This window comes from Pinus tabuliformis, chromosome 2_1, assembly GCF_031772625.1.
Source record: "Pinus tabuliformis cultivar Carrire ecotype Pingquan chromosome 2_1, CPIR1, whole genome shotgun sequence".
NCBI lineage: Eukaryota > Viridiplantae > Streptophyta > Pinopsida > Pinales > Pinaceae > Pinus > Pinus tabuliformis.
Genome location: NC_142299.1, coordinates 201,835,683 through 201,863,168, shown reverse-complemented (window position 1 = coordinate 201,863,168; position 27,486 = coordinate 201,835,683). Strand labels below are relative to the sequence as shown.

General features: G+C 34.5%; 1 long non-coding RNA gene across 3 annotated transcripts; it reads right to left on the bottom strand.

The window, feature by feature from the left end:
* Positions 1–12,651: 12,651 nt before the first annotated feature.
* On the bottom strand, positions 12,652–20,579 carry LOC149199437 (uncharacterized). 3 transcript variants are annotated; one of them, XR_016253782.1, is made up of 4 exons: positions 18,787–19,350; positions 18,365–18,576; positions 12,921–13,078; positions 12,652–12,800 (listed from the first exon to the last, which is right to left on the bottom strand). It is a non-coding gene; the product is annotated as an uncharacterized LOC149199437 (long non-coding RNA). The 3 variants fall into 3 exon arrangements; XR_016253783.1 differs by lacking the exons at positions 12,652–12,800; positions 12,921–13,078 and adding an exon at positions 15,837–17,547 and having other exon boundaries at positions 18,787–18,937; XR_016253784.1 differs by lacking the exons at positions 12,652–12,800; positions 12,921–13,078 and having other exon boundaries at positions 18,309–18,576; positions 18,787–20,579.
* Positions 20,580–27,486: the final 6,907 nt, after the last annotated feature.

Sequence of the window (27,486 nt, the reverse complement as noted above, 5' to 3'; positions counted from 1 at the left end):
AGTTGTTATTTCCACTATTGTACTTCAGTTGAAACCCAATTCATCAACATTCTCTGCTCAACCACAAACCCTTAATCATCTCTTTGTTATCCAATAACATTAAGTTTTCAACAATTCACTTTGTTCACCAATGGCGTCAACACTTAGCATTAACAAGACAATTCAGTTCAATCAGTATGGGAGTAGCATATCAAATCAAAAGCAATCAATAGTGAAACCATGAACGTCAAATGATGTCTCATATCAAGAAGCACAATGTCTCATTTCCAAACCATGGAAAACCTGTAATATAAGCAAGCTTTGTTCAACTTATCATAAAGTCTATGCTCGAATCATGTCAGCTTGTTATATAGCATTGAAAATCATGGCACGTACACAAGCCAATTATATTGCTCAAACAATTCTTGTATCGATACCAATGATTTCCAACATTAGTAAATCTTTGCTTCAACCAAACTGCTTATCAAATCATTCATATCAATCATGTCAATATCATTGATCAATATGATATCTCTAGCTCATCAATGTTAGATCATGCGAAAATAATTCTACATTGCAAGCTTCATCTTAACAAGTCAACCCTAACATGTTAACATTGTCAATAATTGGAATCACCAACACCCTATGGAAGATTCACTTTAGTAGTATGCATTAAATCAATGATATGATATCTGGATCAATGTGTATTTCAATTTTTAATAGTCAAAGGTCAGTCACTAGCTTCAAAAACAAGAATTAGGCATTATCCATTTGTAGGACCAACACTTGATTACTAATTTGAGTGTTGGGATGTTCAATGAACTAATTTGAATAATATCTCCAAATCATTGTTCTCAACAACATAATATCAACATAATTAACAACATTATTCAATTTGTCATTATTTCCATGCAACATAAATGTTAGAGTGACTAATGATGACCAAATCGAGATTTGCACAGATTTAGCCCTTGATGCAACTTTTGTCCAATCAAATCACTGCAATGCATTAACAATTTGGCTCTCCTAATATCTCAGTGTTGAAAGCTCCAAAGGCTTTGTTTATTCTAATGCATCAAACTCTCAAAGCAATTCACAAGATCCAAATGCTCTCAATTAACAATGACAATTCACGGGACCATCATTCTATTCATGACAATAAGTCTTTAGTTTCAATTTTATCACTGATCTATTTGATGCTTTTCAACTCATCAAATAACTACCTCAAAACATGTGCCAACACTTAAATTGCCTAGAAGAATGCTTGTCAACAAGGTCAACCCTTAAACTGCCTAGAAGAATGCTTCAAATTATTACAATGATCATACTGAGTGACTTCCCATTAGGTCAACTTAATTAGAGCTGCAAACACATGTATATATATATATTCCTTTTGTGTCTAACGTTTATTGTGAAGCATAACCAATCATCCAGGGCTTCAAGACAATGAAATAAGAACCATGCTATTGTGATTACTTCAGAATGTTCTCTAGGCTGAAGACATAAAAAATAATAGGGTTGCATGGTTTCGTCCTCAACAATAGTAAAGGTTATTGAGACAATTTATACGCTGCCACAAAACATCAATGCAGGAATCCATAATAGTAGCCTTCAAATGAAGTAATTATTAGTAACAAGACCACAAAAGTTACAATCAAAATCCACAGTCTTTATCTCAGCTAGACTGCTCACATAATTTGCATAGAGATCTATCCAAAAGTCAAACAGGATGCATGTGCCCAGAGGTTAAGACTGCTTCAATTTCTTGCACATGATTATGCTCTAACAAGGGTTGAACCACAACAAAAATTGCAAATTCAAGTTCCCAGAAGCTGCTACAAAGGTTAGGCAATAGAACCGCAATTCTGATGCAATAAATCAACAGATGGTTATGCAAAGATCGTTCTTCGTGTTTGCTCCAGGTTGTGCCAAAAACCATCAATAATTCATGACCCAAATAAGCGAGTGAGCTCGGAGATCCTTTAACGCATTACAAAAGAGGATTCTGGTTCTCAAAGAAATCTAAACTATAGCAAATGGTCCTTTATTCCTGCTACAGGAGTTGCTCTAATCCGTGCCACAAACTTCAGATCAGAGTTACTTCAAGTGTGTGAGCCGAGTGGAATCTTCAACAAACTTGTTTGGATCAAGCTTCAAGAATGGTAAGATTGCTTCAGAGTTGTTCGCAACAATAGGGTTAAAACCCAATGAGACCCATCCCAAGAACATGAACCATAAATCCAGATATCGTTAAGCTTTCGGCCTTCCAAAATGATTTGCAAGACTGTTCCTGGCCGAAAAAATCAGAGAGAGATTTCAGATCCCTTGTCAATTGAGAGAAATCGAGTGCCTTTATATAGAGAGAATGGGAGGATTCTTAAGGACATCCAACTTGATTAAATAATGGAACTCAACTTTTAGGGAGAATAAAATTTGAATTTCAAATTTTGTTTTAAGAGCCAAAACCCCTCCAATGTTCAATCTTAACATTGTAATTTATTTTCAAACAAATATTTTCCTTTATTTTGATATTTGAATTTTGGATTTTATTAATTGAATTTTCTTCATCTGGGGTCACTCCAATAACATCAAGTTGTGGATATTGTTGTGGTATAGAGGGGCTTCTGGCTCCCCATTTACTATTTGGACCTATCTAACATGCACATCGCCTGGTGCATGTCCACACGTCCGTTGTCGCAAGGTGTATCACGAACTATATTCCTGTTTTGACCTTGAGGCTACATATCTGCAAGCACAAAAAAATAATATCAGTATCATCATATATACAACTAGCACAACCATATTTACCAATGTGGTTGATATATGCCGATAGGCATATATGAAGCATATATACAACCACATTTTCGAATGTGGTTAATATACCCTGATAGACTATATCAACCACATTAATAATTATTATGTGTATTTTTTAAAAACCAACTATAATTATTATGTGTACTTTTTTTAAAAACCAACTATATAAATAATAACAACCATATTCTTATATATTTATGATTATTATATTAATATTATAATAATAATATTAACGGATAATAATGGTAATATTAATTATTATTAATAATAATAACTCATAATAATATTATATAATTATTATATTAATATAATAATATAATAATTATTATATTACTATAATAATAATATATTATTATTATTATTATTATAATATAGCATAATTACTATATAATAATAATAATAATAATAATAATATAATATTAATTCATAATAATATTAGTAATTTGTTTGATGGACATGTTTTTGGAAAAAGTCACATCAGAGGAATTTCGTCAACGCGTTTCGAACTTGTCCTCACGATGAAACACACTAGTGGGTTCGAAACGCGTCGACGAAATTCTTCTGATGTGATTTTTTCCAAAAACATTTCTATCAAACAGATTATGGATCACAGAAGCTTAAATTCGAATATTAATAATATTAACAATAATAATTTTCATAACAATAATTATTTTAGTAAATGTGGTTGATATACCCATAAGACTTCATTTTTATCTATAACACAAATCATTGATAAATATATAATAATAATAATAATAATAATTTATTATTCATTTTTTATAAAATGTAAATAAATAATTATTTATTTTATTAAAAAAATAAATTTTAATATTGTTTTTAGAAAAAATATAAATATAATTTTATTTTATTTTATAAGTTGTAATAAAAATAATAAAAAGGATATTAATAAAAAAAATTGTACTCATAAAAATTAATAAATAATAGTTAAATAGTTAATTATTGTTAAACAATAATAATAATTTTTTAATCAAATATTATTAAAAAATAATAATATGAATACTAATTAATTAAATAATGATAATGATAATTAATTCATCTTTAAATAATAATAATAATTAATTCTTTGTCACAATGTGACATTGGACCATGGTTGGCCATGATTGATTTTCATATTGAGACAATTTGTGTCACAGAGCAGCATTTGAGCATGGTTGGCCATGGTTGACTATGATTCACTATGGTCAACCCAAAGGAATAACAAACCATTGGGATTAATACTAAAAACCCAAGATTGACCATGACTTGACCATGATCAACCATGCGTGCCCATGGTTGACAATGATTGTCCATGACTTGACCATGATCAACCATGGGTGCCCATGGTTGACAATGATTGTCCATGATTTTTATATGGAGACAATTTTTTTCACAATGCGACATCCCACCATGGTTGGTTATGGTTGACCATGATTGGTTTATAAACCGAAGTTAATAATATTCCCAATGAATTGATATTATGAACCCAATGGAAAAATAAACTCAAGGGATTCTACTAAAACCCCATGATTGACTGTGGTTGACAATGATTGACCATTATTGATATTATAAACCTAAGTGAATAATAAACCCAAGGGAATAATAAACATAAGGGATAATAATTATAAACCCAAGGTATATAAACCCTAACATCAATATTATAAACCCTAAAATAAACATGGTTGACCATGGTTGACTATGGTTGATTTCCATATAGAGACAATCCTTGTCACAATGCAACGTTGGACCATGGTCAACCATGGTTGACCATGATTGATTTTCATATCGAGACAATATTTATGGGACGCAACGTTAGACCATGGTTGACCATGCTTGATTTCCATATCCAACCTTGTTTGACCATGGTTGAACATGGTTGGTTATGATTGACCATGGTTGACAATGATTAATATTATAAACCCAATGGATTGATATTATAAACCCAAGGGATTAATACTAAAACCCCAAGGGATTATGAACCCAAGGGAATAATATTAAACCCAAGGGACTAATATTATAAACCCAACGTATATAAACCCTAAGATAAATATTATAGACACTAAAATAAACATGATTGAGCATCGTTGATTTTCATATTGAGACAATCCTTATCACAATTCCATGTTGGACCATGGTTGACCATGGTTGACATCATAATAAACCATGGTTGACCAGGGAATAATAAACCCAAGTGATTGATATTATAAACCCAAAGGAACAATAAACCTAAGGGATTAATACTAAAACCCCATGGGATTATGAACCTAAGGGCATAATATTAAACCCAAGGGACTAATATTATAAACCCAAGGTATAAAAACCCTAAGATAAATATTAAAAATACTAAAATAAACATGGTTGAGCATGATTGATTTTCATATTGAGACAATCCTTGTCACAATGCGACATTGGACCATGGTTGAACATGGTTGACCATTGTTGAATAATATTAAACCCTAGGAATATGAACGCTTGCATCAATAAACCCAAGGGATTGATATTATAAACCCAAGGGAATAATAAACCAAAGGTATAAAAATTATAAACCCAAGGTATATAAACCCTAACATGAATATTATAAAGGCTAAAATAAAAATGGTTGACCATTGTTGATTTCCATATAGAGACAATCGTTGTCACAATGCAACGTGGGACCATGGTTACCATGGTTGACCATGATTGATTTTCATATTGAAACAATTTTTTTCAGAACACAACGTTGGACCATGGTTGATCATGGTCGATTTCCATATTCATATGGTTTGACCGTGGTTGAACATGGTTGGCTATGACTAACCATGATTTATCATGATTAATATTATAAACATAATAGATTGATATTATAAACCCAAGGGAATAAAAAACCCAAGGGATTAATGCCAAAACCCCAAGAGATTATGAACCCAAGGGAATAAGATTAAACCCAAGGGACTAATATTATAAACCCAATGTATATAAACCCTAAGATAAATTTTATAAATAATAAAGTAAACATTATTTACCATGGTTGATTTTCATATTGAGAAAATCCTTATCACAATGTCATGTTGGACCATGGTTAATTTTCATATCGAGACAATTTTTGTCATAATGCAATGTTGGGCCATGGTTGATCATGGTTGATTTTCATATCGAGACAATTTTTGTCACAGCGTGACATTCAAGCATGTTTGACCATGATTGACAATGGTTGACCATGTTTGTTTCTATAAAACATGGTTGACTATCATCAACCATGGCTGACCATGGTTGACCATGTTTGTTTCTATAAAACATGGTTGACCATCATCAACCATGGCTGACCATGGTTGACCATGATTGTCCATGATTGTCAATGATTTTTATATGGAGACAAATTTTGTCATAATGCGAGATCGGACCATGATTGACTATAGTTGACCATGGTTGGTTATGGTTGACCATGGTTGACCATGATTGATATTATAAACCCAAGTTAATAATAAATCCAAGGGAAACATAAACCTAAGGGATTAATACTGAAACCCCAAGGGATTATGAACCCAAGGGAATAATATTAAACCCAAGGGACTAATATTATAAATCCAACATTGGTAAACCCTAATATAAATATTATAAACACTAAAATAAACATGGTTTATTTTCATAGTGAGACAATCCTTGTCACAATGTGACATTCAACCATGGTTGACCATGGTTGGCTATGATTGACAATGGTTGACCATGATTTATATTATAAACTGAAGGGAATAATAAACCCAAGGGATTGATATTATAAACCCAAAGGAATAATAAACCCAAGGGATTAATACTAAAACCCCAAGGGATTATGAACCCAAGGGAATAATATTAAACCCAAGGGACTAATATTATAAACCCAACGTATATAAAACCTAAGATAAATATTATAAACACTAAAATAAACATGATTCACCATCATTGATTGTCATATTGAGACAATCCTTATTACAATTCCATGTTGGACCATATTTGACATGGGAATAATAAACCTAAGCTATAGATATTATAAACCCAAAGGAACAATAAACCCAAGGGATTAATACTAAAAACCCAAGGGATTATGAACTGAAGAGAAAAATATTAAACTCAAGCGACTAATATTATAAACCCAAGGTATATTAACTTTAAGTGAAGACAATTTTTGTCATAATACGAGATAAGACAATTATTGCCCATAGTTGACCATGGTTGCTTTTAATTAAATATTATTAAATATTAATAATATGAATTTAATTAGTCAAATAATAATAATAATAATAATTAATTGTTTGTCACAATGTAACGTTGGACCATGGTTGACCGTGGTTGGCCATGGTTGATTTTCATATTGAGACAATCTTTGTCTCAAAGCGACATTCAAGCATGGTTGACCATGGTTGACTATGATTCACTGTGGTTGACCTAGAAGAATAACAAACCATTGGGATTAGTAATAAAAACCCAAGATTGACCATGGTTGACCATGTTTGATTCTATAAAACATGCTTGACCATGATCAACCATGGGTGACCATGGTTGACAATGATTATCCATGATTTTTATATGGAGACAATTTTTTTCACAATGCGACATCCCATCATGGTTGGTTATGGTTGACCATGATTGATATTATAAACCCAAGTTAATAATAATCCCAAGGGATTGATATTATGAACCCAAGGGAAAAATAAACCCAAGGGATTCTACTAAACCCCATGATTGACCATGGTTGACAATGGTTGACCATGATTGATATTATAAACCTAAGGGAATAATAAACCCAAGGGATTGATATTATAAACCCAAAGGAATAATAAACCCAAGGGATTAATACAAAAATCCCAAGGGATTATGAACCCAAGGGAATAATATTAAACCCAAGGGACTAATATTATAAACCCAATGTATAAAAACCCTAAGATAAATATTAAAAATACTAAAATAAACATGGTTGAGCATGGTTGATTTTCATATTGAGACAATCCTTGTCACAATGCGACATTGGACCATGGTTGATTATGGTTAACCATTGTTGAATAATATTAAACCCTAGGAATATGAACCATTAGATCAATAAACCCAAGGGATTTATATTATAAACCCAAGGGAATAATAAACCTAAGGGATAACAATTATAAACCCAAGGTATATAAACCCTAACATCAATATTATAAACCCTAAAATAAACATGGTTGACCATGGTTGACTATGGTTGATTTCCATATAGAGATAATCCTTGTCACAATGCAACGTTGGACCACGGTCAACCATGATTGATTTTCATATCAAGACAATCTTTGTGGGATGCAACAATAGACCATGGTTGATCATGCTTGATATCCATATCCAACCTCGTTTGACCATGGTTGGCTATGATTGACCATGGTTGACAATGATTAATATTATAAACCCAATGGATTGATATTATAAACCCAAGGGATTAATACTAAAACCCCAAGGGATTATGAACCCAAGGGAATAATATTAAACCCAAGGGACTAATATTATAAACCCAACATACATAAATAATGGAACTCAACTTTTAGGGAGAATAAAATTTGAATTTCAAATTTTGTTTTAGGAGCCAAAACCCCTCCAATGTTCAATCTTAACATTGTAATTTATTTTCAAACAAATATTTTCCTTTATTTTGATATTTGAATTTTGGATTTTATTAATTGAATTTTCTTCATCTGAACAAAGGGGGCCACTCCAACAACATCAAGTTGTGGATATTGTTGTGGTATAGGGGGGCTTCTCACTCCCCATTTACTAGTTGGACCTATCTAACATGCACATCGCCTGGTGCATGTCCATTGTCACGAGGTGCGTCATGAACTATATGCTTCTCTTGACCTTGAGGCCACATATCTGCAAGCACAAAACAATAATATTAGTATCATCATATATATAAACATGAAAAATCATAAAATAAATAAATTAAAGCATATAAATCACAACACTCATACATATTTGAAGGCCCCTATATGACAAAAAGGGGAAACCCCATGTCTGGGTCACCATAGAAGTCCATATCCACATGTGAATACTCTAAGATAATTTGTGGATTAGACATCCTCCAAGAGTAGATCATCTCTATCAAGTACCTCCTCGTCTCACCCCCCCCCCCACAAGGCATGAAGAGTCCCCATCACTTGATCCTTGGATCTTGAGGACTAGAGCTCGGGTGATTGGTCGAATAAGGATCATCCACCAATAAAATAAACAATAAAGAAGAGTTCTAAATGTGAACTCTCAAAGGCATCCCATCAGTGCCTATGTCATTCGTGCCAATAGACTACGGTGCATCACCCATGCCAAGTCAAAGAAGATGTTGATGTGCACCTGATCGAGTACATCCAGTTGTCACCCTATGATCTGATGCGGGGTTCTCCCACAAAAAATGCATACAATCATCACCATTGTATATTGTACTCCCACATCTAGTATCAATGTGACCTTGATCATGCCACCCTCTAAGACCTAGGGCCGACACCACTGGTTGGCCTAGTACTCCTAAGGAAGAGCATATCACGAAGGTTTGATGGGAACCTCCTACCTTTAGGGCCATAATCTAGTCAATAAGTAAATATCGACCTTCGTTGATATATCTAGGCCACTACCCCTAACATCGAAGACCTCCCGCTGAGGCTACCATAACCCTATCAAGAGTTGCAGGAGATCCTCCTACGATCGAATCAATGGGCACTCAAAATACTTGAGAACCCCCCATGCATCTAATTCTGCCCTCACCTACGGATTCACCATGACTGCATCCCACAACTCGGCATCATTGCACTCCCTCTAGTAAAGCGCCATCTAGACGGTAAATACAGTGAGTAAAAAAAACAACTTTCTCCAAATTTTAGCTAGATTGTCGTGATTATACCAGACACAACCATGGGGCCCACATGCCTATTTATATTATAGACACGTAGGTGGCACAATGTTCACTTCAGTTGTATCATTCTTATGCACGCGGGTTTTCCCACAATTGTTAGCATAGTTGTGGCGTCCCTTGCAACTCCTACTCCCACAGGCGCAACATCCCACAAATGTTATTGATTGATAGTCATGAACATTGTTGTGACTATCCCTCCTATACCTATGCAAGCATCCCGATGCCTATGTAACATACATCCACGACCATCGTTGTGGTTGTATTTCCCACTCCCACGACTACCCTCGCGGTTCCTTTAGAGTTGCTTGCGCAATTATGGGACCCAAACCTTAAACATGGTCGTATGATACTGTAGTGTTCTTGCTATCAAATTGACAAATATGTCATTATGATGACTTACCTAGATCTCATTGCTCATTAAATGAACACTTCGACCAACCACAATCAACAATGACAACTCATGGGTACAAGCAGCTACCACCTCAACAAAATTGAAATTAGGTGGCACTATGGCCCCCATAGCCCTTACATATGTCCTTCTTTCCATCTTCTAGACATCACTACGTGATCCCACAACAATGTAAACTTTGAAAAGTGAACTACAAACTCAAAATGAGAATTCTAGCAAAAAAAAATCTCCAAAAACATGAAAAATCAACTCGAAAATGAGAAGTGTTAATGCTAGAATAACAACTTTTTTTTCTAGGGTAAATTTTTAACATGTTTTAAAAAGGGCAGTGAAAACCAATTTTTTGTGCAAAAATTGTGCAAAAAACACCCTGAAAACAAAAAGTGTTGATGTTGAAATAACGTCTGTTTTTTTCACCATAAATTTTCAACATTTTGAAATAATGGCGTAAAAGATTTTATCATGACTCCGAAAAACATTAAAATTTCAAAAGAATAATAAAAACATAAATATAAAAATTAAAACAATGAAAAAAAATAACAAAAAGTAAATAAAAATATATATTAAAAAAATATAAAATTAAAAGAAATGACAAAAAAATTCAAATATATAAAAAAAGACAAAAAAAATTCAAACATAAAAATAAAATAAAAACAAAAACAAAATTAACCTCAAAAAGACACAAAAAAATCAATCATAAAAATGTTAAAAAAGAAAAACAAAATTAACCTATAAAAGATAAGAATTAAAAAATTAAAAAAAAATACAAATAAATAAATAACAACAAAAACATATTTTCAATAAAAACATTAAAAAAATTGTAATACATCTTTTTAAAAAAATAAATAAATAAAAATACAAAAAATGAAAAAATTGAAAAAAAAAATAATCTTTTTTAAAAACTACAAAAATAAATAAATAAAAATACAAAAATTTAAAAAACTAATATGGGAAAAAAAAAACAACAAAAAACACTTAAACTTGTTTGGAAAAAAAACCAAAAAAAAACCAAAAAGGTAAAAATAATTTAAAAGCAAACAAAAAACATATAAAAAAGTTATATTAAACATAAAAAAAACATAATTAATTAAAAATGACAACATTAAAAAAAAAAAAATTATTAACAAAACTTAAAAAAAAAATGGATGGCAGCTCCCGCCCAGGTGCCCGGGGGATGCGGCCCTGGGCGGGCAGAGCTACTCGTTTCTCTGCCTGCCCAGGGATGTGCCCCCTGGCCGCTGGGCAGTAGCTGCCATCCATTTTTTTAAAAGTTATATATATATATATATATATATATATATATATATATATGTCTTTTTTTAATATTTAATATCATTTTTTTTGTTTTTTTTTTTTAATTGTATTTTTTTTCAATTTTTTTTATGTTTACAAGATTATTATTATTATTATTATTTTCTACATTTTTTATGTTTTTTTTTTTTTTTTTGTCTATATATATATAAGTAATCAACATTTAAAAAAAGAGAAATAAGACAACTAGAAAAATTTGTTAAGTAATCAACGTTTAAAAAACAATTAAAAATAAAAAAAAATTAAAGTGTCAAAAAATGTAATATTAAAAAAAAAAAAATCTCACTTAATACATTAGAAAATTTAAAGTTTCAAATAAGAGCCAGATAGTAGCTAGTACCTTGCCGCTTAGCTTAAATATAGCTTAATTAAACTAAAAAATAATGAAGACAAAAATTTCATCGCAAAAATAAAACAGCTAATAAAACATTTTTTTGTTAAATGTCATCACAAAAAATTAACAAATATGATTAACTAATATTGTTTACCTTAACATATATATACTAGCATTTGCACCCAATGTTGCAAAGAAGACGCCGTAAGGCTCAGCGTGTGGAGAAATATTGAAATGTGAATAGGCTTTTGCGGGTTTTTCTGAAAGCTAAGGGTCGATGATTTCAAGTTTTAATTTGAGGAGGCCATGCCAAAAAACCATTGAAATGGAATGCAAGTAGCCATAAATATGCATCAATATTCAAATGGGAAATTAAGTTAATATGCGAACAACAACTGGGAAGCCATATTGATTTGGAAAGGGCTAGTTAAGAAATCATTAATCAAATGGGAAATTAAATTAATATGAAGATATATTGAAAACATGAATTTATATTCGTTAAAATGAATTGACTTTGCCAACAAATTATGTTAAAACCCATTGACAATGAATTGGTTGTGAGGACATAAACTATCAAAATGGTATTGATCTTGAAACATTCCTTCTTAAGTTTGAAACAGAAAACAGAAATAGTTGTGAAGACACAAACTATGAAAATGGTATTTGATGTTGAAACATCATTTTCTAAGTGTGTAATGGAAAATACAAATAGTGTATTGTAACATCCTTTATAAAGTTTGAAATGGAAAATACAAATAGTGTATTGTAACATCCTTTTTAAAGTTTGAAATGGAAAACACAAATAGTTGTGAGGAAACAAACCATGAAAATGGTATCTGATCTTGAAACATCATTTTTCAAGTTTGAAATGGAAAATACAAACAGTGAATTGTAACAAAAGAGGTTCGAAACATCCTTTTTCAAGTTTGAAATGGAAAATACAAATAGTGAATCATAACAAAAGAGGTTCGAGAAGGAACACAATAGTCTAAAGAACACTGTGCTTGTCATTCCATATTTGAAGTTGTATGAAAAAATGGTGGAGGTAGTGAAGACCTGAAGAAGCAGTAATGGACCTGCAAAATGTATATTTAGTTAGAATTAGCAATATGTAAATCAGTTGCGGAAATTTATTAGTAATACTTTGCAGGTGAGCTGTGTTAAAATGAATCTGGAATGAATGGAAATGAAGTTACCTTTGCTATGGGGATTTATATATTGTTAGTGGAAGATGCATGGAGAATAATGGCATAGTGAACACCATTGGAGGTTAATGCGTAGCTGGAGATGCAGTTTTTTTGCTTGCCAGGCGACCTGCAGCTGTGCAGGTATGTTATTTCTGAGGCCATGTGGCCTGTTGCAAAAGAAAGAAAAGGCTAGAATGAGATGTACAGACAATATAAAGACATTCAAATATTTGCTTATTTACTAATATTCATTAAAGTTGGTTGTTGTTAAAAGATATGAAAAGTATGTTATGAAATAGAATGAGGTAAATAAATGGAGGAAACCTTTTGGTGAAGTCAAAGTATGGGTTGGAGCAGATTATCTGGGGGCGGCATTGAACGGAGAATTTCTTCGGCGTTTTTTCTGGGAGCAATGTTTTTGTTGTCCTTCGTTTTATTGTAACGATCGAAACTGAATGCGGGGTTAATCCGAAGAACTTGTAGAGAAGGCACTCTTGAAATAGCTGTGAATGTGAGACCTTCACGTTCTGTTTTTCCAATGTCAATTGTTGCTTTTGGAAGCGTCATACCTTGAGATTTATGTGTGGTTAAAGCCCAAGCCATCTTCAGTGGAATTTGTGTACGACCATTTCTTTTTACTACTGGAATAGGCAAGTGAGTGGGGTTTCTTTCATCCCAAGGAGGCCCAATGTATTTGGGGAAATCTACAACAACAAATGTTGGAATTTGGGGTGGTGCAGTTGAATCTTTGTAAAAGATGGTCACAATTTTTCCGAGGGAACCATTAACAAGGCCGGCTGAAACCCAAAGGTTGGAAGTCAACATAACTTTTTTGCCATTGCATAGTAATACAATTCGTTCAAGTTGCTCATCTTCAGAGGAATTATTGGAATATGTGTTGTCATCTTCAGCAATGGACCGTGCGATAGGAGTGTTTAGAGATTTCATCATTTGCTTATTATGGACCATTGTTTGAGCATTTGTTGGAAACAGATGCATGGAATCATGGAATGAACATATTTCTTCTTCTGATAAAAAGGAATCTGTGCACGACATGAGTATGTTGTAGTCGGCGATTGTTGGATCTGCATCTCTAATGTTCTGGAGAATGTTCCTGAAAGTAACCTGTTGGATATCGTCGCCTTGTTGAAGGTGTTCCATAGTGCGCTTTTGTGGCTCGTCCCTGCATATAGAGGTATGTCTTTGACGGGTGGTAGCTGACCGAGATCACCAACCAATATTATGGAACAGCGACCGAAAGGAGTGTTTCTTTGGTGGGGAAATGCCTCGCGAAGACGTTCATCAATATGGCTGAGAAGCTTTGGCCCAATGAAGCTCATTTCATCGATTAGTATGTATCTTATATGCCTGAGTTCTTCCTGGACTTTTGTTGTAACTACTATTTCCAGACGCACCTTATGCAGACTTGTTTTGTATTACACATTAGAAGCACAAGAGATCTGATAAAACCTATTCCAGCCAAGAAAAATGTTTGTGATCAAGTTGAAAGTTGAAACAGAATAGACCAAATAGATGTTTGAGGTGTGACATTCATTTAAGGGAAATGACATTTTGTTGAACAAACAACCTTCTTTATCTATACATTGAGATGGCATTTTGTTGAACAAACTATCTTCATTTTCTGTACTTTGAGTGTAATCCAAGATGTAAATGAATAAGACAGAATGTTCAACAAGGAACCATAAATGTTGTTTCCAAATTTTAATATTTTGTGGCTGGGTCAATTCTTCAGCTTGACAATTTTAATAGTCATAAATTACGTTCCACCTTCAAGATTACACAGTTTGATCACAATTTGACATGAAACATTGTTTGACCGTGATAGAGGGTGGTGCATAAATGCACGATTACCATAATCGGTCGTGGCTATTGTCTTGTCCCACATTTTTCCTTTCAGCTATTGTTGGGAATGTTTCTACTGACTTGGATGTTTCCCATTTTTATTGCTTCTGCATGATGATTTGAATTAGGCTAGATTGGATTGGTCTTGCGGCCATGAGCATCAAATCCTGGTGACCAACTTAGATAGCAATATAACAACTAAGCAGAAAGAATTCCCTTATACCGTGGTCTATAAATTGCATCCAGATGTTGATCGGCTCCCATTGACTCCTACCCACACTAATCTGACCAACTGAATCTCATACCAGACTTGGAACTATACTTGAATCCCATGGAATTTACATATTAATCTTCATAAATTGATGCCATACTTGATTGCATTTCTAGTAATTACTGTATCAGATCTGTAGAAATGCCATGAAGGATGGTTCATTGACCCACTATCCCCCGGTGACTTCTCTAATGTATGACCTCTTCATGGTGTCTTGGTGCCCCTTATTGCTAGTCAAGGTAACCCCGATGTCCCATGTGTCTGTAAGGTTTCTAAGGTTTCAGTATCTTGCTTATCACTATAACAAACTGAATTTTCATTTTTATCTAGTTCATAACATGCAACAAAAATAAAAGACAAAGCAAAGGCTAAAAGAAAAACTCCATTGCTTCAACTTCGTGAACATCAGGAATTTAAGAAAGAAAGATGTTAACAAAGCAATCAATAAGTTTTCACGTGAAGGCAATGTTATAGATACATCTGATGGCATTTGTAACCATTTGTTTTGAAGGTGTATCTTTCCAAGTTAAATACACCAAATCATAAGATACAAGAATGACACAGGTCTATTTGAGGCATTATATTTATCTCAAGTTTTATTAATTTTTCTATCACTTTCATAAACTAAACCCTTCCCTCAGCAGAATTATAAAAATGTCGAGGCAATGCATCCAACTGTGGCTACCTATTGAAAAATGTTAAGTTTCTGCTTATCTTAAAGACACAGTCTATCTGTTTCTTGAAAAGAGTCATGAAAGCAGGATGAGGTAAAAACTTCGAAAGTGTTATGCCCTATGCCTCTTCAGAAAACACTAATTCCTTGTACAGAAATCATTTTCCAGATTTATTGATGAAGAAAGAACAAAGAGTTTCTCACAGGTATTCCAATTGCCATCCATTTTACAAAAATGAGATAATATGGAAGCAATTTTCGCCTATACATGGCCTTCTAAACAGGCACGAAGAGTTAAAAACCATAAACGAGCGTCATCAAAAAATTACAAAACTGAGCAATATGATCTCCAGGCTTAATCTCAAAACCCTGATCAAAGTGATTGAAGAGAACAAAACTCACTGGACCATGGTAATCTGCATCTATGACACCAGCACCAACGTCCAACGTCTATCTTGATTTCTGAAATGAGGATGATGGTTATGTGTATATATACAGGCTGCATCAGGAGCTGTTCAATGCCAAATGATAGACATGGTTCACCCAGGAGTTGTCTCCATGCACAAGGTTTAAATTAAATAAAACTCACAATGGCTTTTGAGCACAATTGCCATGTAATTCTATTTGAATCCATGCTCAGGTTGTTGGTCTGAATCGCTGCTCGTCTTTTGATGATTCACTCTGCCTATAATGTTTGAAATCTATGGAGAATCTATGATACTATATTTACTAGCACATACCCTCATAAACGCACGTCTGATATGCACCTAGAGGTTGCTCAGGTGAGGATAAATATCTCGAGTTTACACAAGTGACCTTGGTACTTGAGATTTTTCAACCTGCAGGTGCATATTAGACCGGAGTTTAGAGGGTCTGTGCTGGTGTTCATAGTCAATGGACCTAATGCACCGTCTGGATTCGATACACAATTAAACACATCACTTTACATACAAAGAGTTGATGGATCACTCCTACCCACCTCACCAGGGCTGAAAAGTGCATTCATTTCAAGTTTGATGAATAAACCTGCTCTTCGAGTAGTTAAGATATGAAGCACTTAATGATGAATAGTTTTAATAAAAAATTTCAAGTCTGATGATTCATTGATTGAAGTATTTGATGACCCTTTGGAATTTGCTACATTGCAGGTAAATTTCAATGCAAAAACAGAGTATGACATGATCCAGAATTATAAAATTCTGCAAGACGTGTTTACTAAATTGAAGATAGACAAGGTATTGGACTTTTGTTGTAACTACTATTTCCAGACGCACCTTATGCAGACTTGTTTTGTATTACACATTAGAAGCACAAGAGATCTGATAAAACCTATTCCAGCCAAGAAAAATGTTTGTGATCAAGTTGAAAGTTGAAACAGAATAGACCAAATAGATGTTTGAGGTGTGACATTCATTTAAGGGAAATGACATTTTGTTGAACAAACAACCTTCTTTATCTATACATTGAGATGGCATTTTGTTGAACAAACTATCTTCATTTTCTGTACTTTGAGTGTAATCCAAGATGTAAATGAATAAGACAGAATGTTCAAAAAGGAACCATAAATGTTGTTTCCAACTTTTAATATTTTGTGGCTGGGTCAATTCTTCAGCTTGACAATTTTAATAGTCATAAATTACGTTCCACCTTCAAGATTACACAGTTTGATCACAATTTGACATGAAACATTGTCTGACCGTGATAGAGGGTGGTGCATAAATGCACGATTACCATAATCGGTCGTGGATATTGTCTTGTCCCACATTGTTCCTTTCAGCTATTGTTGGGAATGTTTCTACTGACTTGGATGTTTCCCATTTTTATTGCTTCTGCATGATGATTTGAATTAAGGCTAGATTGGATTGGTCTTGAAATAATACATCTAAACCTAAAAATAATACACTGTTAGAGCAAACTAAAATCCATCAGCATGGTAAATCTAAAGCACAGTAAATCTAAACACAGGAATAATACATCTACATTCAGAAATAATCCGATCAGATTTTTTTCCTGCAGTTGGTACATTAAAATAATTTCCTGCAAATGGTATAATTTAATGTATCAATAGTATTACTATACATGAGAACAAAATCTCAGCTCAAATACCACTTGCCTCTGTTGAGAAAATCATTCTTCCCCTTGCCTGCAAGTGTATTACCAACATATAAAATTCATGGCCAGCGTAAGGCTGAGACATAAAATCTCTCTGGGCACCATCTCTCCAGGGAAACAAACAGCTAGAGATGGTGCACCTGTCAGAATTTATACCTGTAGGTGCTAAGCTTATTTGAATATTATCTATTTGTTTAAAGAGTAAACTCAATAAGTTCTGATGTTTATTTTCAATCAGTAAGTTCTGATATTTATTTTGATATTTATTTTCAACTTATTTGAATTGATATATACACTTAATTTGGAGTAATTTTTAATTTTTTTAAATTAAATTATATATCTAATTTAAAACTATCTCATTTAAATTTAATTTGTTATCAACAAATTTCACAATTTACATAACTAAACTATCACCATTGAAGTGTCAATGGGCTAATTCAAACTTGAAATAAGTAAACCGTAGTGGCTTTTTTTCTCATTGAGTATAATACAATGCTTGATTCATTCAGTAAAAAATTTCGAACAGATACTTACTCGGCCTTAAAAACTCAGGGCCAGAGTTTACGAGATTCATGAGCCCTGAGCGTCCATAGAACTTGGCCAGAAACACTGTTGCATTTGCCTGGGATTCAGAGGTCTTTATCCACTGAAGGCATGGCCGCAGCTCACATGAATCGCTGCAACCCTTTCGCAGAACTCGACAGCCATTACAGCTCACCCTCATTGCACTCTATCAACTAAAATTTCTGTCAAAATAACATAGAACAAAAAAAAACTTTATCAACATTAATGCTAAAATAACATATAACAAAAAGTTAACTCTATATTGTTCCTATAATAAATCATACTGTTAATTTTTTATTATCTTGATAATAAACTACACTGACTAATTTGAAATATTCAACCCAAAATTACTCATTGTGATAGATCCAGATAAACTACATGAAAGCTCATACCTCTCACTGAAATGAATTGTTCAGTTATTTATCTGCAGAAACTATGTATGACAATTGCATGAATATTTAACACCCATAGAAGCAGCACAGTGATTTTTAAGATGGTGGTGGGATGCGATTTCTGGAGGTCGGTTCAAGGAGTCTGTCCATCAGCTGGATGGATGACGTGGCCTGTAGTTGATGGGTCGTGGCATCCTGAGATTTCTGAGCCCAGGGTCTCCTACCACGTATCCAACATCACTTTCACTGGAATACCTATCATTATCCTCTGACCTTTCACTGGTGGATTCACTCGTCCTGCTTTTCGGGAAGCCATCCAGTCGCAGGCAAGTGGGTGATAATGGTGGGAAAAAAATCCAAAAACATCATTCTCATCCTTATAGTTTTGGCGTTATCCCTTGTACCAGATAAACATGCAATTGTTTACTCCAACCTCGGCCTGTCCATGTGGCAGACTTATTTTCCCTAGTGGCCCGGACACTGTTCTAGATGACCCCTCCCCCAATGTGCGTAGCAGACTTGAAGCACAATTCTCATGGGGTCTACTGCGTTAGTTGACATTTCTGGGAAACCACATAAATATATTCATAAACTTATGGGCCTGTCGGTTCGACCACACCCAATTTCGTACAAAGATGATGGAAAGAGTAAAACCATGGAATACCTTTCTTATTTTTTGGTTTAGATGTATTATTTCTGTGGCTACCTATTGAAAAATGTTAAGTTTCTGCTTATCTTAAAGACAGAGTCTATCTGTTTCTTGAAAAGAGTCATGAAAGCAGGATGAGGTAAAAACTTCGAAAGTGTTATGCCCTGTGCCTCTTCAGAAAACACTAATTCCTTGTACAGAAATCATTTTCCAGATTTATTGATGAAGAAAGAACAAAGAGTTTCTCACAGGTATTCCAATTGCCATCCATTTTACAAAAATGAGATAATATGGAAGCAATTTTCGCCTATACATGGCCTTCTAAACAGGCACGAAGAGTTAAAAACCATAAACGAGCGTCATCAAAAAATTACATTTAAACCCCCGTAGACCCAAACCCACAAACTCCCCTGAAAGTGGAATCCAAATCCTCCACTTCCAGAACCTGCGAGATGAGAATTTTCTCAATAATTAACTGAGCAATATGATCTCCAGCCTTAATCTCAAAACCCTGATATTAGACCGGAGTTTAGAGGGTCTGTGCTGGTGTTCATAGTCAATGGACCTAATGCACCGTCTGGATTCGATGCACAATTAAACACATCACTTTACATACAAAGAGTTGATGGATCACTCCTACCCACCTCACCAGGGCTGAAAAGTGCATGCATTTCATGTTTGATGAATAAACCTGCTCTTCGAGTAGTTAAGATATGAAGCACTTAACGATGAATAGTTTTAATAAAAAATTTCAAGTCTGATGATTCATTGATTGAAGTATTTGATGACCCTTTGGAATTTGCTACATTGCAGGTAAATTTCGATGCAAAAACAGAGCATGACATGATCCAGAATTATAAAATTCTGCAAGACGTGTTTACTAAATTGAAGATAACAACTAAGCCGAAAGAATTCCCTTATACCGTGGTCTATAAATTGCATCCAGATGTTGATCGGCTCCCATTGACTCCTACCCGCACCAATCTGACCAACTGAATCTCATACCAGACTTGGAACTATACTTGAATCCCATGGAATTTACATATTAATCTTCATAAATTGATGCCATACTTGATTGCATTTCTAGTAATTACTGTATCAGATCCGTATATAAATTAGAAGCCTACAAGTCCTAATTTGGGTCACTATCATACCATGTAAAATGCTTTAAGAACTTCAATAAGAGACAGTCATTAATAAAAAATGAGCAAGGAAACCAGAGAGGAGTTAAGAATAGGCAGAGGAACGAACCGAAAAATGTGAAGGCCGGCCGACCCCAAACTTTCTTTCGTCTTACAAATGCGTGCCTATTTTCTGTGTTTTTTCACCAGATATCCGCAAATAATGGCCCATGTGTCTGTAATGTTTCTAAATCATAGCCTTCTTACTAGTTTTCCTCGAGTTTTAATGCCGACTCAGAGGAAGTTTCTAAATCATAGCATTCTTACTAGTTTTCCTCGAGTTTTAATGCCGACTCAGAGGAAGGATACACATGTGAAACAATGTGCTGCGTCTTATTACTAACATTAACCTATATAGCAACTGGAAAAGGATATGGGATAAACAACACTGGTAATTTACCCAGAAAGCAATTTTGACATCAAATCCCTCCAAGGAGCGCACAGGGTTGCTATGGACATGGATAGGCCGAAGGAGCGTGCGATTCGCGAGGCAGGTGGGAATAAGAAAAAACAATGCATCAGATTTTCCACATAGCCTTCAAATAGGTACAAAGAGTAGGGAATAAAGACATGAAGAGTCTCTGCGAAGAGTCTCATCGCCAGCAAAAAGTCTCATTGCCAGCAGGCAGTCTCTGTGAAGAGTCTCATTGACAGTCGAAGAGTCTCATCGCCAGGCTCTTCACATTGCCAGGCTCTTCACATTGCCAGCCGAAGAGTCTCATCGCCAGCAAGCCAGGCCTGGGCTTTCATGCCCCATTACCATGGAAAAAAACCATTTTTCTATGAAAAAAACAGATAAAACAAACGGCAGAAAACACTCCAATCATCTAACACACAGAATCAATGGCTCAGGATTGCACACGTCACATTTTAGGGATGTCTTTCTCAGAGGGAACGCCTTACGGCGTAATAAATATAGCTTAATTAAACTAAAAAATAATGACGACAAAAATTTCATCCCAAAAATAAAACAACTAATAAAACATTGTATGGTTAAAGGTTATCACCTAAAATTAACAAATATGATTAACTAATATTGTTTACCTTAACATATATATAGACTTTAATATATATGTTTATTTTTTATTATATATTTATGTCTTTTATTTTTTATTAATATATATAATTTTGTATAATTTATTAAATATGTTTTTAGTATAATAATAAGCCATCATAGTAGCTAGTGCTTGTTGCTTAGCTTAAATATAACTTAATTAAACTAAAAAATAATAAAGACAATGAATTCATCACGAAAATAAAACAATTAATAAAATATTGTATTGTTAATGTCATCAACAAAAATTAAGAAATATGATTAACTAATATTGTTTATATTAACACACTATCTTAAATTGAAAATATGGAGAAAAACTATAATTCATGAAAATGGAAATAATAGAAAAATGAAAAAAATCAAAATAAAAAAGTTAAATAAAAAAGAAATAAATCTAAAAACAAAAAATCGGTAACTAACAAAATTGGAAGTTTTTGAAACACTTTCAAATCACATTAAGAAAGCTTGGTCAACGAATCAACAAGTGTGATTCATCATCGTGACAAGATGAAGTATGAGATCTTGGTAAAAAATAGGGATATAATTAATTTAATCTTAATTGAGTTAAACGTAAATAAATAGATATTGATATTATTATATTTTTTTTTTTAACAAGATCATATAGTTGTTATATTATCAAATTTTTTTTTGGAGCAAGCTCCTTTTACATTCCGCTGCTCTGATATGATAGGCTAGCGGTTAAATAGGCACGCAAACCTTTCTTTTGTGCTTGGTATCAAAACTTCAGAAGTTTTTTTAGCTATTCTAGAGTATTGTATAACATATTGACCCACTAAAAAAACAAATTTACATAGCATATTTCATAGAAATTTATGGGTTGTAAACTCGCAGAGTAAATTCTGTTGCCTTTTCCTTATGTTTTGCGTTTTGCTGTTCCTTAAGTTTGCTGTTCCTTGTGCTGTTATTCGTTCTGCTTGCTATCCCTTGCTGCTGCTTCATCAACCGGTTGTTCCTTTGGTCTGTTTTTCTTTCGTCTACTGTTCCTTTTTCTGCTTGTTGTTCCTTGCTGTTGTTCCTTCGGCCTGTTGTTCCTTCAGTCTGTTGTTCCTTCGGCTGCTGTTCTTTCTGTTGTTGTTCCTTTTGGTTGTTGTTCCTTTTGTTGTTGTTCCTTCTACTATTGTTCCTTCGTCTTCTTGTTGTTCCTTCTGCTGCTTTTCCTTCGGCCTGCTGTTCCTTCGGTTGTTGTTCCTTCTGCTGCTGTTCCTTTTGGTTGTTGTTCCTTCTGGCGTTGTTCCTTCTACTGTTGTTCCTTCGTCTTTTTGTTTTTCCTTCTTCTGCTATTCCTTCAGTCTGCCTCGATTTTCCCCAGTGCCTCTGCTTTTCTCATGAAATTTGTGATCCGAGCTGCCGTCACTGACTTCTTTCATGTGCTGTTCCTCGCTTTCATGATTTTTCCTTTGACTATCCAAGTTTTTTTGGATTTCCCGATGGTTTTGGATTCCTTGTTGCGCTGTGGATTCCTGGTTCTTGTTTCGAGCCATAGTCTTGATTATGATGGTTGACTCTCCTATGATGATAGGATTTTGAATTCCTTTTTTTTAATCAGCCTTGTTCCCATCAGTAAACTGTATGCTTCCGCTTGATTATTTGACATTTGTCCTAATCTCCACTCGTAGGTGGTTATTTTTTCCCCATTTGGATCATAAATTATTCCACCCGCTCTTGCTTTTCCGGGATTATTCTTTGAGGCTCCTTCAAAATACATACAGTGTCTATTTTAAGCTTTCTTCCAGATTTCCAACTCCTCTTCCGTCATTCTTAATTTCCATTTTTCTTTTGTATTTTCTTTTCTCTGACCTTTCTACCCATTGTTGTCTATTATGGCCTTGCTGAGCCAATCCCTTTCCTCTTGTTGGAGAATGCTATAATATGTTGGTGCAGTTCCTTTTGCATTGAGAATTTCAGAAGTCATTCCCCAAGTTTTGGATAGTGTTTTCCCAATTCTTGGGTTTTGATTTTTGAAAATGTTCTTGTTTCGAGCTAACCAGATTTGCCAACAAAGCATTGTTGTTATACATTTCCATATTCTTATAATCGTGGCTTTCTTCTTTGTTTCATAAGGGTAATCTTTCTCAAGGTTTACCAGAAATTCCGGCAATGGTTTTTCAAAGCTTAAGTTAATTTCCAATGGCTGTATTAGCTGCTTCCAGCATTCCTTTGACAATTCACACTCTTGGAATAAATGTTGTATGTTTTCTTTCTCTTGCCGGCATAAAGGGCATTTTGATGGCCCTTGAATGCCCTTTTTTTTTTTAATTTTCTGTAGTCAAAATCTTCCCTTTTAACAAGGTCCATATGAAAATTTTTATTTTTGGCAGGCTTTTTGACTTCCAGGCTAATTTCCAGGAGTCCCATTCCCGGTGATCAATCTGGTCTTGGAGGATATTATATCCAGATTTAACTGTGTATTTCCCATTGTTTGGATCCCATAGGTAGCTGTCTTCCTCATCATAGTGGATAGGAGTTGCCCCTTTTAAATGTTGTTTGATTTTTGTCCATTGTCCTTCTAGGTTTACTGGAATGGCTGGAATTTTCCACTCCTGCCACTCCTTCTGGTTCCATAGAGAGATTGAATGGAGAGTGTTGTATCCATTTTCTTTTAGCCATTCTTGAATGCCTTCAACTTCCAGGAGATTTTGGATTTGATCTTTCCCCATGACCCTGTCCTCCCATATCGAAATGGTTTTCCTGTTACCTGGAATTTTTGAGATGTGGCTTCTCATTAATGGAATTACTTTTTTGACTAGCTTCCATACTTGGGAACTTTGTCTGATTGGGCTGATTCCTTTCAACAACTTTTCTTTGGATCCATCCATGTATTTGTTAATTAGGATTTTTTTCCACCAGCTTTCTTTACCTGTTATGAGTCTCCACACTATTTTCATACCAAGAGCTGCATTCATTAGTCCAGGCAGTCGAATAGATAGCCCTCCTTTTTCATATGGTAACACTACTTGATCCCACTTGACCAGGCTGAACTTCTTGTTTTCCTGCTTCCCACCTTGCCATAGAAAGCTTCTTATAATTAACTCCATCTGTTTATGGGCGCTTGTTGGTGCCATGATTATAGCATATTGATAAATCGACAGTGCTGCAAGAAGAGCTTTAATTAGAGTCACCCTTCCAGCCATGTTTAACCACGTCATTCCCCAATTCTTTATCTTAGCTTGCATTTTTTCGATCTGCTTTGTCCATATTTTGGCTTTCATGCTCTCTTTGGAGATTGGGAGTCCCAGGTAGAGGAAATGGCTCCATCTTTCTTGTGCTGGGATTTCCATGATTTCGGCTATTCTTTGCATAATTCTAGGCGGAACATTCCAGCCATAAATCCTGCATTTAGTGTTGTTTAATAGCCCACCTGACACCTGTAGGAATTTATCTAATGTTTTTTAAAATCTTCTGGCTATTATTGTTGATGCTCCTCCCAGTAGTAGAGTATCATCCGCAAACAAGGAGTGATTTATGGTTTTTATTCCTTTTGCTATTCTTATCCCTTTTATAGCTAATTCTTTCCTCTAGGCTTCCAGAGCTCTACTTAAAGTCTCTGCCATTATTATTTAAAGAAAAGGGGAAAGAGGGCAGCCTTGCTTGAGACCTCTTGTGCTTTGGAAGAAATCGCTAGGTCTTCCATTTATGAGAGGGGCTATCCATGGAGTGGAGATGCATCCCTGAATCACACCTGTTATTTCTTTTGAGAAGCCAAGTTTCTGGAGGACAACCATGAGATAAGGGTGGCTGACCCTATCAAAGGCATTTGCCATGTCTAGTTTAACTATCATGCCTTTCTCTTGCTTGTAGATACTAGAATGGACAACTTCCTGGACAATTATGACATTATCAATGATTTTCCGATTTGGCACAAACCCTCAGTTTTCATATATGATTTGAGGTAGCACTTTATTGATTATGTTTGCCACTAATTTGGTTATCATCTTATAAGATGAATTACATAGAGAGATGGGCTTGAATCTATTGAAAGTAATGGGATTTGCCTCTTTTGGGACAAGTGCCAGATAGGAGGATTTTGTATTGCCTCCCATCTTTTTTTTTTGAAGGTGTTTTACACCATTCTTATAAAGTCCTTTATTATTGTATACCAGTGATTTCTAAAGAAAGCTACGATGAAACTGTTTGGCCCTGGTGCTTTATCCGGATGTAGACTCCATAGGGCCTCCACTATCTCTTCCTCTGTTGGCTCTTTGCACAAATCTGCGTTTTGTTCTCTCTTTATTTTCTTTTTTGTGTGCTGCAAAATTTCTTCATACTCACCCGTTTCATCTGTGTATGACAGTAGATCTTTGAAATGCTTGTGGGCTGCATTTTTATTTATTTCGCTCCTTTAATTTCTTGATTTTCCACTTGGATCTTTTCTATCTGATTTCTGGCTCTTCTAATCTTCATAGAATTATGGAAAAAGGACGAGTTCCTATCACTTGCCTTGAGCCATAGACTCCTGGACTTCAATCTGGCCTCTTCTTCATATTTCCTGTTTTCCCTATAGATTTCCCAAAATATTTCTCTCTCTTTTAAATAGTCCTGCCTGCTTTCCTCTTTGCCCTTTTTCTCCATTTGCATGCTGTCCATTTTCTGTTGGAGCTCTTTTTTCTTTTCTTTTATTTTTGTTCCTCTGTTCTTGCCCATTCTTTTAACTTGGCTCTTAAATTTTTAATTTTTGTCTCCCATATGTAGTGAGGTGAACCTACTACTCTTGGTTCCCATATTGTTTTAACTAACTTGCTGATTTCTATGTTGTTGTCCCAGGTTGAGTTGTATCTGAAGGGGAGCGGGCCCTGGTTCTCCAGCTTACCCAGAGCTATTAAAACTAGTTTATGATCTGAAGCAGTGGTGTGGATGATTTTTGATTTTATAGAGCTATATTCTGCTGCTATACTTTCTTGAATTAATATCCTATCCAACCTTTCTTTGATATTACTTTTACCTACTCTTTTGTTGTTCCAGGTGTATTTCCCGTTATTTGGGGGAATGTCAAGAAGGCTATGCTGCTCCATAATTTCTTCTAGAGAGTTCCTAGAGGGGTCCGTTTGATAATTTCCTCCAAATTTTTCCTCAATACTTCTTACCAGATTTAAATCTCCTCCTAAAATCACCTTCCCTGCTTGATTTTCCTGTAAGATTTCCTTCAAAGAAGCCCAACATTGTTCTTTATCCTTATAGTGATTGGGGGCATAGATGTTTATGACCCTGTACCTCTCCCTTGTATTTATTTTCTTGAGGTTCGTTATTATCCAATGCTGATATGTTTTCTTTTGAATCAATTCCCATATTCCTTTTTTCCATATTGTGCATATGCCTCCGGATGCTCCTATTGCCTGCATGGCTTCCCCTTCATACTTTCTAAACTTTTTTTTGAGATTTTCGGTGTCTTGATTGCCTGCCTTTGTCTCCTAGATCATTAGAATATCTGGGTTTTCATTTATTAATATATCTCTTGCTGCATTTTCCTTAATAGTTGACCCCATTCCTCTACAATTCTAGGAGACTATTATCATTATTTACCTGCTTGGTGGTACATGGTGCCCTTCCCCTTGGGTTGACTTCTCTCATTGTTCCCTGTGCTCTTCCCTAGGAAAGTGTCCATAGGTTGCTGCGTTCCTAGAGCCATTTCTTTTGCTGCTGCTTTGTCCCTTAGTTCCTTGTTCCTTGTTTGTCTTCCTTCCCACTTTTTTTTTTTTTTTTTTTTTTTTTTTCAGTATTAGGGAGTGCTTCCTTTGCTTGCTTTCTGGTTAAGATTCTGTCTACTGAGGGGGGCGGAGAGAGGTGGGGGTTTGAGATTC